The sequence below is a fragment of the Taudactylus pleione genome, unplaced genomic scaffold (assembly GCF_031769625.1).
Source record: "Taudactylus pleione unplaced genomic scaffold, aTauple2 ptg000612l, whole genome shotgun sequence".
NCBI classification, from domain to species: Eukaryota; Metazoa; Chordata; class Amphibia; order Anura; family Myobatrachidae; genus Taudactylus; species Taudactylus pleione.
In genome coordinates, this window is record NW_028285014.1 from 1,748,944 (window position 1) to 1,762,176 (window position 13,233).

The 13,233-nt window shown below is 34.0% G+C and overlaps 4 non-coding genes across 4 annotated transcripts; all 4 read left to right on the top strand.

Annotated features, from left to right (window-relative positions):
* The first annotated feature begins 5,241 nt into the window (after window positions 1–5,241).
* On the top strand, window positions 5,242–5,350 carry TRNAL-CAA (transfer RNA leucine (anticodon CAA)). The gene is made up of 2 exons: window positions 5,242–5,279; window positions 5,305–5,350. It is a non-coding gene; the product is annotated as a tRNA-Leu (tRNA).
* A 2,196-nt stretch (window positions 5,351–7,546) lies between these two features.
* TRNAL-CAA (transfer RNA leucine (anticodon CAA)) lies at window positions 7,547–7,655 on the top strand. Its single transcript has 2 exons — window positions 7,547–7,584; window positions 7,610–7,655. It is a non-coding gene; the product is annotated as a tRNA-Leu (tRNA).
* A 3,350-nt stretch (window positions 7,656–11,005) lies between these two features.
* TRNAL-CAA (transfer RNA leucine (anticodon CAA)) lies at window positions 11,006–11,114 on the top strand. Its single transcript has 2 exons — window positions 11,006–11,043; window positions 11,069–11,114. It is a non-coding gene; the product is annotated as a tRNA-Leu (tRNA).
* A 1,044-nt stretch (window positions 11,115–12,158) lies between these two features.
* TRNAL-CAA (transfer RNA leucine (anticodon CAA)) lies at window positions 12,159–12,267 on the top strand. Its single transcript has 2 exons — window positions 12,159–12,196; window positions 12,222–12,267. It is a non-coding gene; the product is annotated as a tRNA-Leu (tRNA).
* The last annotated feature ends 966 nt before the right edge of the window (window positions 12,268–13,233 follow it).

Sequence of the window (13,233 nt, forward strand, 5' to 3'; positions counted from 1 at the left end):
TTTGGCAACTTCAATCCTATTTGCTCCTTACATTTCTCTTAAGGATATTCTTATGCCTATCCCAAGCGTGTTTAAATTGTTTCACCATTTAGCTTCAACAACATCGGATGGGAGGCTTTTCTATTTATCAACTACCCTTTCTGTGAAGTAATTTTTCTTCAAATTTCCTCTAAGTCTACCTCCCTCCAGTTTCAGTGCATGTCCTCGTGTTCTTGTACATCTCTTCCTTTGAAGAATAAGTATTGTTTGCACAACATTCTTTTAGTATTCAGTAATCTAAACATAAAACACAAGAATAATTGGAATCGAAAGTATTTTAAGGCTCTTAGACTTTACATAGAACGTGATATACAATTTACTTCTAAGACAAACTAATCTGTTCTGCTAGGATGAAGACCTTAGTAAAGGGTGGCAACAGTAATTTTGAAGGATAACACTTTAGCTTGAGCCATTTTTCCTAAATAATGTTATTTAAGAAACAGCTTTTAGAGGAAATGCATTAATCTAAGATCTTGATTTACTGACCCCTTTTTCAACAAGGCCAAATTATTTGTCAAAATCACAATCAAAAATATAAATAGTAAAATGATAAACCCTAACAGGAAGCAGGTTTGGACATACTGATGTGCTTGTCAGGATGGCCGAGCGGTCTAAGACACCAGACTCAAGATTCTACTCTTCCAGTTAATGGGAATTCTGGCCTCTGTAAAGAGGCGTAGGTTCAAATCCCACTTCTGACAATATATTTTTGCTCTTTGGATATGTTTTACACTCAAAATGACTGACATTGAGAAGTATGCTCAGGACATCCACAGTCTTTCAATCTTTCCTCTCCCAGACATTGATATCTTGATCCCATTTATTTCTAAGCAATATGAAGCACAATGATTGAATGAATTAAAGGGCATAGACACTTTTAAAGACCTAAGAATTGATCGATTTTCCCATCTATATTCCAATCAAGATCAAACTACATTAGACTTAATTAATTAAATTATTCTTAAATGATAAAGACACTATGATTAGTTTTAAAATTCTAAAGTTCAGTTCATGTAGAAATTGGCTATTGAAATAATGTATTACATAGAAACAGAATTTGATGGCAGATAAGAACCACTTGGCCCATGTAGTCTGCTCCTTTTCATGTATCCTTTAGGCAACTTCAACCCTATTTGCTCCTTACATTTCTCTTAAGGATATTCTTATGCCTATCCGAAGCGTGTTTAAATTGTTTCACCATTTAGCTGCAACAACATCGGATGGGAGGCTTTTCTATTTATCAACTACCCTTTCTGTGAAGTAATTTTTCATCAAATTTCCTATCAGTCTACCTCCCTCCAGTTTCAGTGCATGTCCTCGTGTTCTTGTACATCTCTTCCTTTGAAGAATAAGTATTGTTTGCACAACATTCTTTTAGTATTCAGTAATCTAAACATAAAACACAAGAATAATTGGCATTGAAAGTATTTTAAGGCTCTTAGACTTTACATATAACGTGATATACAATTTACTTCTAAGACAAACTAATCTGTTCTGCTAGGATGAAGACCTTAGTAAAGGGTGGCAACAGTAATTTTGAAGGATAACACTTTAGCTTGAGCCATTTTTCCTAAATAATGTTATTTAAGAAACAGCTTTTAGAGGAAATGCATTAATCTAAGATCTTGATTTAATGACCCCATTTTCAACAAGGCCAAATTATTTGTCAAAATCACAATCAAAAATATAAATAGTAAAATGATAAACCCTAACAGGAAGCAGGTTTAGACATACTGATGTGCTTGTCAGGAAGGCCGAGCGGTCTAAGACACCAGACTCAAGATTCTACTCTTCCAGTTAATGGGAATTCTGGTCTCTGTAAAGAGGCGTGGGTTCAAATCCCACTTCTGACAATATTTTCTTGCTCTTTGGTTATGTTTTACACTCAAAATGACCGACATTGAGAAGTATGCTCAGGACATCCACAGTCTATCAATCTTTCCTCTCCCAGACATTGATATCTTGATCCCATTTATTTCTAAGCAATATGAAGCACAATGATTGAATGAATTAAAGGGCATAGAAACTGTTAAAGACCTAAGAATTGATCGATTTTCCCATCTACATTCCAATCAAGATCAAATTACATTAGACTTAAATTAATTAAATTATTCTTAAATGATAAAGACACTATGATTAGTTTTAAAATTCTAAAGTTCAGTTCATGTAGAAATTGACTGTTGAAATAATGTTTTACATAGAAACAGAATTTGATGGCAGATAAGAACCACTTGGCCCACGTAGTCTGCTCCTTTTCATGTATCCTTTAGGCAACTTCAATCCTATTTGCTCCTTACATTTCTCTTATGGATATTCTTATGCCTATCCCAAGCGTGTTTAAATTGTTTCACCATTTAGCTTCAACAACATCGGATGGGAGGCTTTTCTATTTATAAACTACCCTTTCTGTGAAGTAATTTTTCTTCAAATTTCCTCTAAGTCTACCTCCCTCCAGTTTCAGTGCATGTCCTCGTGTTCTTGTACATCTCTTCCTTTGAAGAATAAGTATTGTTTGCACAACATTCTTTTAGTATTCAGTAATCTAAACATAAAACACAAGAATAATTGGCATCGAAAGTATTTTAAGGCTCTTTGACTTTACATATAACGTGATATACAATTTACTTCTAAGACAAACTAATCGGTTCTGCTAGGATGAAGACCTTAGTAAAGGGTGGCAACAGTAATTTTGAAGGATAACACTTTAGCTTGAGCCATTTTTCCTAAATAATGTTATTTAAGAAACGGCTTTTAGAGGAAATGCATTAATCTAAGATCTTGATTTAATGACCCCTTTTTCAACAAGGCCAAATTATTTGTCAAAATCACAATCAAAAATATAAATAGTAAAATGATAAACCCTAACAGGAAGCAGGTTTAGACATACTGATGTGCTTGTCAGGATGGCCGAGCGGTCTAAGGCGCCAGACTCAAGATTCTACTCTTCCAGTTAATGGGAATTCTGGTCTCTGTAAAGAGGCGTAGGTTCAAATCCCTCTTCTGACAATATATTTTTGCTCTTTGGTTATGTTTTACACTCAAAATGACTGACATTGAGAAGTATGCTCAGGACATCCACAGTCTTTCAATCTTTCCTCTCCCAGACATTGATATCTTGATCCCATTTATTTCTAAGCAATATGAAGCACAATGATTGAATGAATTAAAGGGCATAGAAACTTTTAAAGACCTAAGAATTGATCGATTTTCCCATCTACATTCCAATCAAGATCAAATTACATTAGACTTAAATTAATTAAATTATTCTTAAATGATAAAGACACTATGATTAGTTTTAAAATTCTAAAGTTCAGTTCATGTAGAAATTGACTATTGAAATAATGTATTACATAGAAACAGAATTTGATGGCAGATAAAAACCACTTGGCCCATGTAGTCTGCTCCTTTTCATGTATCCTTTAATCAACTTCAACCCTATTTGCTCCTTACATTTCTCTTAAGGATATTCTTATGCCTATCCGAAGCGTGTTTAAATTGCTTCACCGTTTAGCTTCAACAACATCGGATGGGAGGCTTTTCTATTTATCAACTACCCTTTCTGTGAAGTAATTTTTCTTCAAATTTCCTCTAAGTCTACCTCCCTCCAGTTTCAGTGCATGTCCTCGTGTTCTTGTACATCTCTTCCTTTGAAGAATAAGTATTGTTTGCACAACATTCTTTTAGTATTCAGTAATCTAAACATAAAACACAAGAATAATTGGCATCGAAAGTATTTTAAGGCTCTTAGACTTTACATAGAACGTGATATACAATTTACTTCTAAGACAAACTAATCTGTTCTGCTAGGATGAAGACCTTAGTAAAGGGTGGCAACAGTAATTTTGAAGGATAACACTTTAGCTTGAGCCATTTTTCCTAAATAATGTTATTTAAGAAACAGCTTTTAGAGGAAATGCATTAATCTAAGATCTTGATTTAATGACCCCTTTTTCAACAAGGCCAAATTATTTGTCAAAATCACAATCAAAAATATAAATAGTAAAATGATAAACCCTAACAGGAAGCAGGTTTGGACATACTGATGTGCTTGTCAGGATGGCCGAGCGGTCTAAGACACCAGACTCAAGATTCTACTCTTCCAGTTAATGGGAATTCTGGTCTCTGTAAAGAGGCGTAGGTTCAAATCCCACTTCTGACAATATATTTTTGCTCTTTGGTTATGTTTTACACTCAAAATGACTGACATTGAGAAGTATGCTCAGGACATCCACAGTCTTTCAATCTTTCCTCTCCCAGACATTGATATCTTGATCCCATTTATTTCTAAGCAATATGAAGCACAATGATTGAATGAATTAAAGGGCATAGACACTTTTAAAGACCTAAGAATTGATCGATTTTCCCATCTATATTCCAATCAAGATCAAACTACATTAGACTTAATTAATTAAATTATTCTTAAATGATAAAGACACTATGATTAGTTTTAAAATTCTAAAGTTCAGTTCATGTAGAAATTGGCTATTGAAATAATGTATTACATAGAAACAGAATTTGATGGCAGATAAGAACCACTTGGCCCATGTAGTCTGCTCCTTTTCATGTATCCTTTAGGCAACTTCAACCCTATTTGCTCCTTACATTTCTCTTAAGGATATTCTTATGCCTATCCGAAGCGTGTTTAAATTGTTTCACCATTTAGCTTCAACAACATCGGATGGGAGGCTTTTCTATTTATCAACTACCCTTTCTGTGAAGTAATTTTTCATCAAATTTCCTCTCAGTCTACCTCCCTCCAGTTTCAGTGCATGTCCTCGTGTTCTTGTACATCTCTTCCTTTGAAGAATAAGTATTGTTTGCACAACATTCTTTTAGTATTCAGTAATCTAAACATAAAACACAAGAATAATTGGCATTGAAAGTATTTTAAGGCTCTTAGACTTTACATATAACGTGATATACAATTTACTTCTAAGACAAACTAATCTGTTCTGCTAGGATGAAGACCTTAGTAAAGGGTGGCAACAGTAATTTTGAAGGATAACACTTTAGCTTGAGCCATTTTTCCTAAATAATGTTATTTAAGAAACAGCTTTTAGAGGAAATGCATTAATCTAAGATCTTGATTTAATGACCCCATTTTCAACAAGGCCAAATTATTTGTCAAAATCACATTCAAAAATATAAATAGTAAAATGATAAACCCTAACAGGAAGCAGGTTTGGGCATACTGATGTGCATGTCAGGATGGCCGAGCGGTCTAAGGCGTCAGACTCAAGATTCTACTCTTCCAGTTAATGGGAATTCTGGTCTCTGTAAAGAGGCGTGGGTTCAAATCCCACTTCTGACAATATTTTCTTGCTCTTTGGTTATGTTTTACACTCAAAATGACCGACATTGAGAAGTATGCTCAGGACATCCACAGTCTTTCAATCTTTCCTCTCCCAGACATTGATATCTTGATCCCATTTATTTCTAAGCAATATGAAGCACAATGATTGATTGATTTAAAGGGCATGTAAACTTTTAAAGACCTAAGAATTGATCGATTGTCCCATCTACATTCCAATCAAGATCAAATTACATTAGACTTAAATTAATTAAATTATTCTTAAATGATAAAGGCACTATGATTAGTTTTAAAATTCTAAAGTTCAGTTCATGTAGAAATTGGCTATTGAAATAATGTATTACATAGAAACAGAATTTGATGGCAGATAAGAACCACTTGGCCCATGTAGTCTGCTCCTTTTCATGTATCCTTTAGGCAACTTCAACCCTATTTGCTCCTTACATTTCTCTTAAGGATATTCTTATGCCTATCCGAAGCGTGTTTAAATTGTTTCACCATTTAGCTTCAACAACATCGGATGGGAGGCTTTTCTATTTATCAACTACCCTTTCTGTGAAGTAATTTTTCTTCAAATTTCCTCTAAGTCTACCTCCCTCCAGTTTCAGTGCATGTCCTCGTGTTCTTGTACATCTCTTCCTTTGAAGAATAAGTATTGTTTGCACAACATTCTTTTAGTATTCAGTAATCTAAACATAAAACACAAGAATAATTGGCATCGAAAGTATTTTAAGGCTCTTAGACTTTACATAGAACGTGATATACAATTTACTTCTAAGACAAACTAATCTGTTCTGCTAGGATGAAGACCTTAGTAAAGGGTGGCAACAGTAATTTTGAAGGATAACACTTTAGCTTGAGCCATTTTTCCTAAATAATGTTATTTAAGAAACAGCTTTTAGAGGAAATGCATTAATCTAAGATCTTGATTTAATGACCCCTTTTTCAACAAGGCCAAATTATTTGTCAAAATCACAATCAAAAATATAAATAGTAAAATGATAAACCCTAACAGGAAGCAGGTTTGGACATACTGATGTGCTTGTCAGGATGGCCGAGCGGTCTAAGACACCAGACTCAAGATTCTACTCTTCCAGTTAATGGGAATTCTGGTCTCTGTAAAGAGGCGTAGGTTCAAATCCCACTTCTGACAATATATTTTTGCTCTTTGGTTATGTTTTACACTCAAAATGACTGACATTGAGAAGTATGCTCAGGACATCCACAGTCTTTCAATCTTTCCTCTCCCAGACATTGATATCTTGATCCCATTTATTTCTAAGCAATATGAAGCACAATGATTGAATGAATTAAAGGGCATAGACACTTTTAAAGACCTAAGAATTGATCGATTTTCCCATCTATATTCCAATCAAGATCAAACTACATTAGACTTAATTAATTAAATTATTCTTAAATGATAAAGACACTATGATTAGTTTTAAAATTCTAAAGTTCAGTTCATGTAGAAATTGGCTATTGAAATAATGTATTACATAGAAACAGAATTTGATGGCAGATAAGAACCACTTGGCCCATGTAGTCTGCTCCTTTTCATGTATCCTTTAGGCAACTTCAACCCTATTTGCTCCTTACATTTCTCTTAAGGATATTCTTATGCCTATCCCAAGCGTGTTTAAATTGTTTCACCATTTAGCTTCAACAACATCGGATGGGAGGCTTTTCTATTTATCAACTACCCTTTCTGTGAAGTAATTTTTCTTCAAATTTCCTCTAAGTCTACCTCCCTCCAGTTTCAGTGCATGTCCTCGTGTTCTTGTACATCTCTTCCTTTGAAGAATAAGTATTGTTTGCACAACATTCTTTTAGTATTCAGTAATCTAAACATAAAACACAAGAATAATTGGCATCGAAAGTATTTTAAGGCTCTTAGACTTTACATATAATGTGATATACAATTTACTTCTAAGACAAACTAATCTGTTCTGCTAGGATGAAGACCTTAGTAAAGGGTGGCAACAGTAATTTTGAAGGATAACACTTTAGCTTGAGCCATTTTTCCTAAATAATGTTATTTAAGAAACAGCTTTTAGAGGAAATGCATTAATCTAAGATCTTGATTTAATGACCCCTTTTTCAACAAGGCCAAATTATTTGTCAAAATCACAATCAAAAATATAAATAGTAAAATGATAAACCCTAACAGGAAGCAGGTTTGGACATACTGATGTGCATGTCAGGATGGCCGAGCGGTCTAAGGCGCCAGACTCAAGATTCTACTCTTCCAGTTAATGGGAATTCTGGTCTCTGTAAAGAGGCGTGGGTTCAAATCCCACTTCTGACAATATTTTCTTGCTCTTTGGTTATGTTTTACACTCAAAATGACCGACATTGAGAAGTATGCTCAGGACATCCACAGTCTTTCAATCTTTCCTCTCCCAGACATTGATATCTTGATCCCATTTATTTCTAAGCAATATGAAGCACAATGATTGAATGAATTAAAGGGCATAGAAACTGTTAAAGACCTAAGAATTGATCGATTTTCCCATCTACATTCCAATCAAGATCAAATTACATTAGACTTAAATTAATTAAATTATTCTTAAATGATAAAGACACTATGATAAGTTTTAAAATTCTAAAGTTCAGTTCATGTAGAAATTGACTGTTGAAATAATGTTTTACATAGAAACAGAATTTGATGGCAGATAAGAACCACTTGGCCCACGTAGTCTGCTCCTTTTCATGTATCCTTTTGGCAACTTCAATCCTATTTGCTCCTTACATTTCTCTTAAGGATATTCTTATGCCTATCCCAAGCGTGTTTAAATTGTTTCACCATTTAGCTTCAACAACATCGGATGGGAGGCTTTTCTATTTATCAACTACCCTTTCTGTGAAGTAATTTTTCTTCAAATTTCCTCTAAGTCTACCTCCCTCCAGTTTCAGTGCATGTCCTCGTGTTCTTGTACATCTCTTCCTTTGAAGAATAAGTATTGTTTGCACAACATTCTTTTAGTATTCAGTAATCTAAACATAAAACACAAGAATAATTGGAATCGAAAGTATTTTAAGGCTCTTAGACTTTACATAGAACGTGATATACAATTTACTTCTAAGACAAACTAATCTGTTCTGCTAGGATGAAGACCTTAGTAAAGGGTGGCAACAGTAATTTTGAAGGATAACACTTTAGCTTGAGCCATTTTTCCTAAATAATGTTATTTAAGAAACCGCTTTTAGAGGAAATGCATTAATCTAAGATCTTGATTTACTGACCCCTTTTTCAACAAGGCCAAATTATTTGTCAAAATCACAATCAAAAATATAAATAGTAAAATGATAAACCCTAACAGGAAGCAGGTTTGGACATACTGATGTGCTTGTCAGGATGGCCGAGCGGTCTAAGACACCAGACTCAAGATTCTACTCTTCCAGTTAATGGGAATTCTGGCCTCTGTAAAGAGGCGTAGGTTCAAATCCCACTTCTGACAATATATTTTTGCTCTTTGGTTATGTTTTACACTCAAAATGACTGACATTGAGAAGTATGCTCAGGACATCCACAGTCTTTCAATCTTTCCTCTCCCAGACATTGATATCTTGATCCCATTTATTTCTAAGCAATATGAAGCACAATGATTGAATGAATTAAAGGGCATAGAAACTGTTAAAGACCTAAGAATTGATCGATTTTCCCATCTACATTCCAATCAAGATCAAATTACATTAGACTTAAATTAATTAAATTATTCTTAAATGATAAAGACACTATGATTAGTTTTAAAATTCTAAAGTTCAGTTCATGTAGAAATTGACTGTTGAAATAATGTTTTACATAGAAACAGAATTTGATGGCAGATAAGAACCACTTGGCCCACGTAGTCTGCTCCTTTTCATGTATCCTTTAGGCAACTTCAATCCTATTTGCTCCTTACATTTCTCTTATGGATATTCTTATGCCTATCCCAAGCGTGTTTAAATTGTTTCACCATTTAGCTTCAACAACATCGGATGGGAGGCTTTTCTATTTATAAACTACCCTTTCTGTGAAGTAATTTTTCTTCAAATTTCCTCTAAGTCTACCTCCCTCCAGTTTCAGTGCATGTCCTCGTGTTCTTGTACATCTCTTCCTTTGAAGAATAAGTATTGTTTGCACAACATTCTTTTAGTATTCAGTAATCTAAACATAAAACACAAGAATAATTGGCATCGAAAGTATTTTAAGGCTCTTTGACTTTACATATAACGTGATATACAATTTACTTCTAAGACAAACTAATCGGTTCTGCTAGGATGAAGACCTTAGTAAAGGGTGGCAACAGTAATTTTGAAGGATAACACTTTAGCTTGAGCCATTTTTCCTAAATAATGTTATTTAAGAAACGGCTTTTAGAGGAAATGCATTAATCTAAGATCTTGATTTAATGACCCCTTTTTCAACAAGGCCAAATTATTTGTCAAAATCACAATCAAAAATATAAATAGTAAAATGATAAACCCTAACAGGAAGCAGGTTTAGACATACTGATGTGCTTGTCAGGATGGCCGAGCGGTCTAAGGCGCCAGACTCAAGATTCTACTCTTCCAGTTAATGGGAATTCTGGTCTCTGTAAAGAGGCGTAGGTTCAAATCCCTCTTCTGACAATATATTTTTGCTCTTTGGTTATGTTTTACACTCAAAATGACTGACATTGAGAAGTATGCTCAGGACATCCACAGTCTTTCAATCTTTCCTCTCCCAGACATTGATATCTTGATCCCATTTATTTCTAAGCAATATGAAGCACAATGATTGAATGAATTAAAGGGCATAGAAACTTTTAAAGACCTAAGAATTGATCGATTTTCCCATCTACATTCCAATCAAGATCAAATTACATTAGACTTAAATTAATTAAATTATTCTTAAATGATAAAGACACTATGATTAGTTTTAAAATTCTAAAGTTCAGTTCATGTAGAAATTGACTATTGAAATAATGTATTACATAGAAACAGAATTTGATGGCAGATAAAAACCACTTGGCCCATGTAGTCTGCTCCTTTTCATGTATCCTTTAATCAACTTCAACCCTATTTGCTCCTTACATTTCTCTTAAGGATATTCTTATGCCTATCCGAAGCGTGTTTAAATTGCTTCACCGTTTAGCTTCAACAACATCGGATGGGAGGCTTTTCTATTTATCAACTACCCTTTCTGTGAAGTAATTTTTCTTCAAATTTCCTCTAAGTCTACCTCCCTCCAGTTTCAGTGCATGTCCTCGTGTTCTTGTACATCTCTTCCTTTGAAGAATAAGTATTGTTTGCACAACATTCTTTTAGTATTCAGTAATCTAAACATAAAACACAAGAATAATTGGCATCGAAAGTATTTTAAGGCTCTTAGACTTTACATAGAACGTGATATACAATTTACTTCTAAGACAAACTAATCTGTTCTGCTAGGATGAAGACCTTAGTAAAGGGTGGCAACAGTAATTTTGAAGGATAACACTTTAGCTTGAGCCATTTTTCCTAAATAATGTTATTTAAGAAACAGCTTTTAGAGGAAATGCATTAATCTAAGATCTTGATTTAATGACCCCTTTTTCAACAAGGCCAAATTATTTGTCAAAATCACAATCAAAAATATAAATAGTAAAATGATAAACCCTAACAGGAAGCAGGTTTGGACATACTGATGTGCTTGTCAGGATGGCCGAGCGGTCTAAGACACCAGACTCAAGATTCTACTCTTCCAGTTAATGGGAATTCTGGTCTCTGTAAAGAGGCGTGGGTTCAAATCCCACTTCTGACAATATTTTCTTGCTCTTTGGTTATGTTTTACACTCAAAATGACCGACATTGAGAAGTATGCTCAGGACATCCACAGTCTATCAATCTTTCCTCTCCCAGACATTGATATCTTGATCCCATTTATTTCTAAGCAATATGAAGCACAATGATTGAATGAATTAAAGGGCATAGAAACTGTTAAAGACCTAAGAATTGATCGATTTTCCCATCTACATTCCAATCAAGATCAAATTACATTAGACTTAAATTAATTAAATTATTCTTAAATGATAAAGACACTATGATTAGTTTTAAAATTCTAAAGTTCAGTTCATGTAGAAATTGACTGTTGAAATAATGTTTTACATAGAAACAGAATTTGATGGCAGATAAGAACCACTTGGCCCACGTAGTCTGCTCCTTTTCATGTATCCTTTAGGCAACTTCAATCCTATTTGCTCCTTACATTTCTCTTAAGGATATTCTTATGCCTATCCCAAGCGTGTTTAAATTGTTTCACCATTTAGCTTCAACAACATCGGATGGGAGGCTTTTCTATTTATCAACTACCCTTTCTGTGAAGTAATTTTTCTTCAAATTTCCTCTAAGTCTACCTCCCTCCAGTTTCAGTGCATGTCCTCGTGTTCTTGTACATCTCTTCCTTTGAAGAATAAGTATTGTTTGCACAACATTCTTTTAGTATTCAGTAATCTAAACATAAAACACAAGAATAATTGGCATTGAAAGTATTTTAAGGCTCTTAGACTTTACATATAACGTGATATACAATTTACTTCTAAGACAAACTAATCTGTTCTGCTAGGATGAAGACCTTAGTAAAGGGTGGCAACAGTAATTTTGAAGGATAACACTTTAGCTTGAGCCATTTTTCCTAAATAATGTTATTTAAGAAACAGCTTTTAGAAGAAATGCATTAATCTAAGATCTTGATTTAATGACCCCATTTTCAACAAGGCCAAATTATTTGTCAAAATCACAATCAAAAATATAAATAGTAAAATGATAAACCCTAACAGGAAGCAGGTTTGGACATACTGATGTGAATGTCAGGATGGCTGAGCGGTCTAAGGCGCCAGACTCAAGATTCTACTCTTCCAGTTAATGGGAATTCTGGTCTCTGTAAAGAGGCGTGGGTTCAAATCCCACTTCTGACAATATTTTCTTGCTCTTTGGTTATGTTTTACACTCAAAATGACCGACATTGAGAAGTATGCTCAGGACATCCACAGTCTATCAATCTTTCCTCTCCCAGACATTGATATCTTGATCCCATTTATTTCTAAGCAATATGAAGCACAATGATTGAATGAATTAAAGGGCATAGAAACTGTTAAAGACCTAAGAATTGATCGATTTTCCCATCTACATTCCAATCAAGATCAAATTACATTAGACTTAAATTAATTAAATTATTCTTAAATGATAAAGACACTATGATTAGTTTTAAAATTCTAAAGTTCAGTTCATGTAGAAATTGACTGTTGAAATAATGTTTTACATAGAAACAGAATTTGATGGCAGATAAGAACCACTTGGCCCATGTAGTCTGCTCCTTTTCATGTATCCTTTAGGCAACTTCAATCCTATTTGCTCCTTACATTTCTCTTAAGGATATTCTTATGCCTATCCCAAGCGTGTTTAAATTGTTTCACCATTTAGCTTCAACAACATCGGATGGGAGGCTTTTCTATTTATCAACTACCCTTTCTGTGAAGTAATTTTTCTTCAAATTTCCTCTAAGTCTACCTCCCTCCAGTTTCAGTGCATGTCCTCGTGTTCTTGTACATCTCTTCCTTTGAAGAATAAGTATTGTTTGCACAACATTCTTTTAGTATTCAGTAATCTAAACATAAAACACAAGAATAATTGGCATCGAAAGTATTTTAAGGCTCTTAGACTTTACATATAATGTGATATACAATTTACTTCTAAGACAAACTAATCTGTTCTGCTAGGATGAAGACCTTAGTAAAGGGTGGCAACAGTAATTTTGAAGGATAACACTTTAGCTTGAGCCATTTTTCCTAAATAATGTTATTTAAGAAACAGCTTTTAGAGGAAATGCATTAATCTAAGATCTTGATTTAATGACCCCTTTTTCAACAAGGCCAAATTATTTG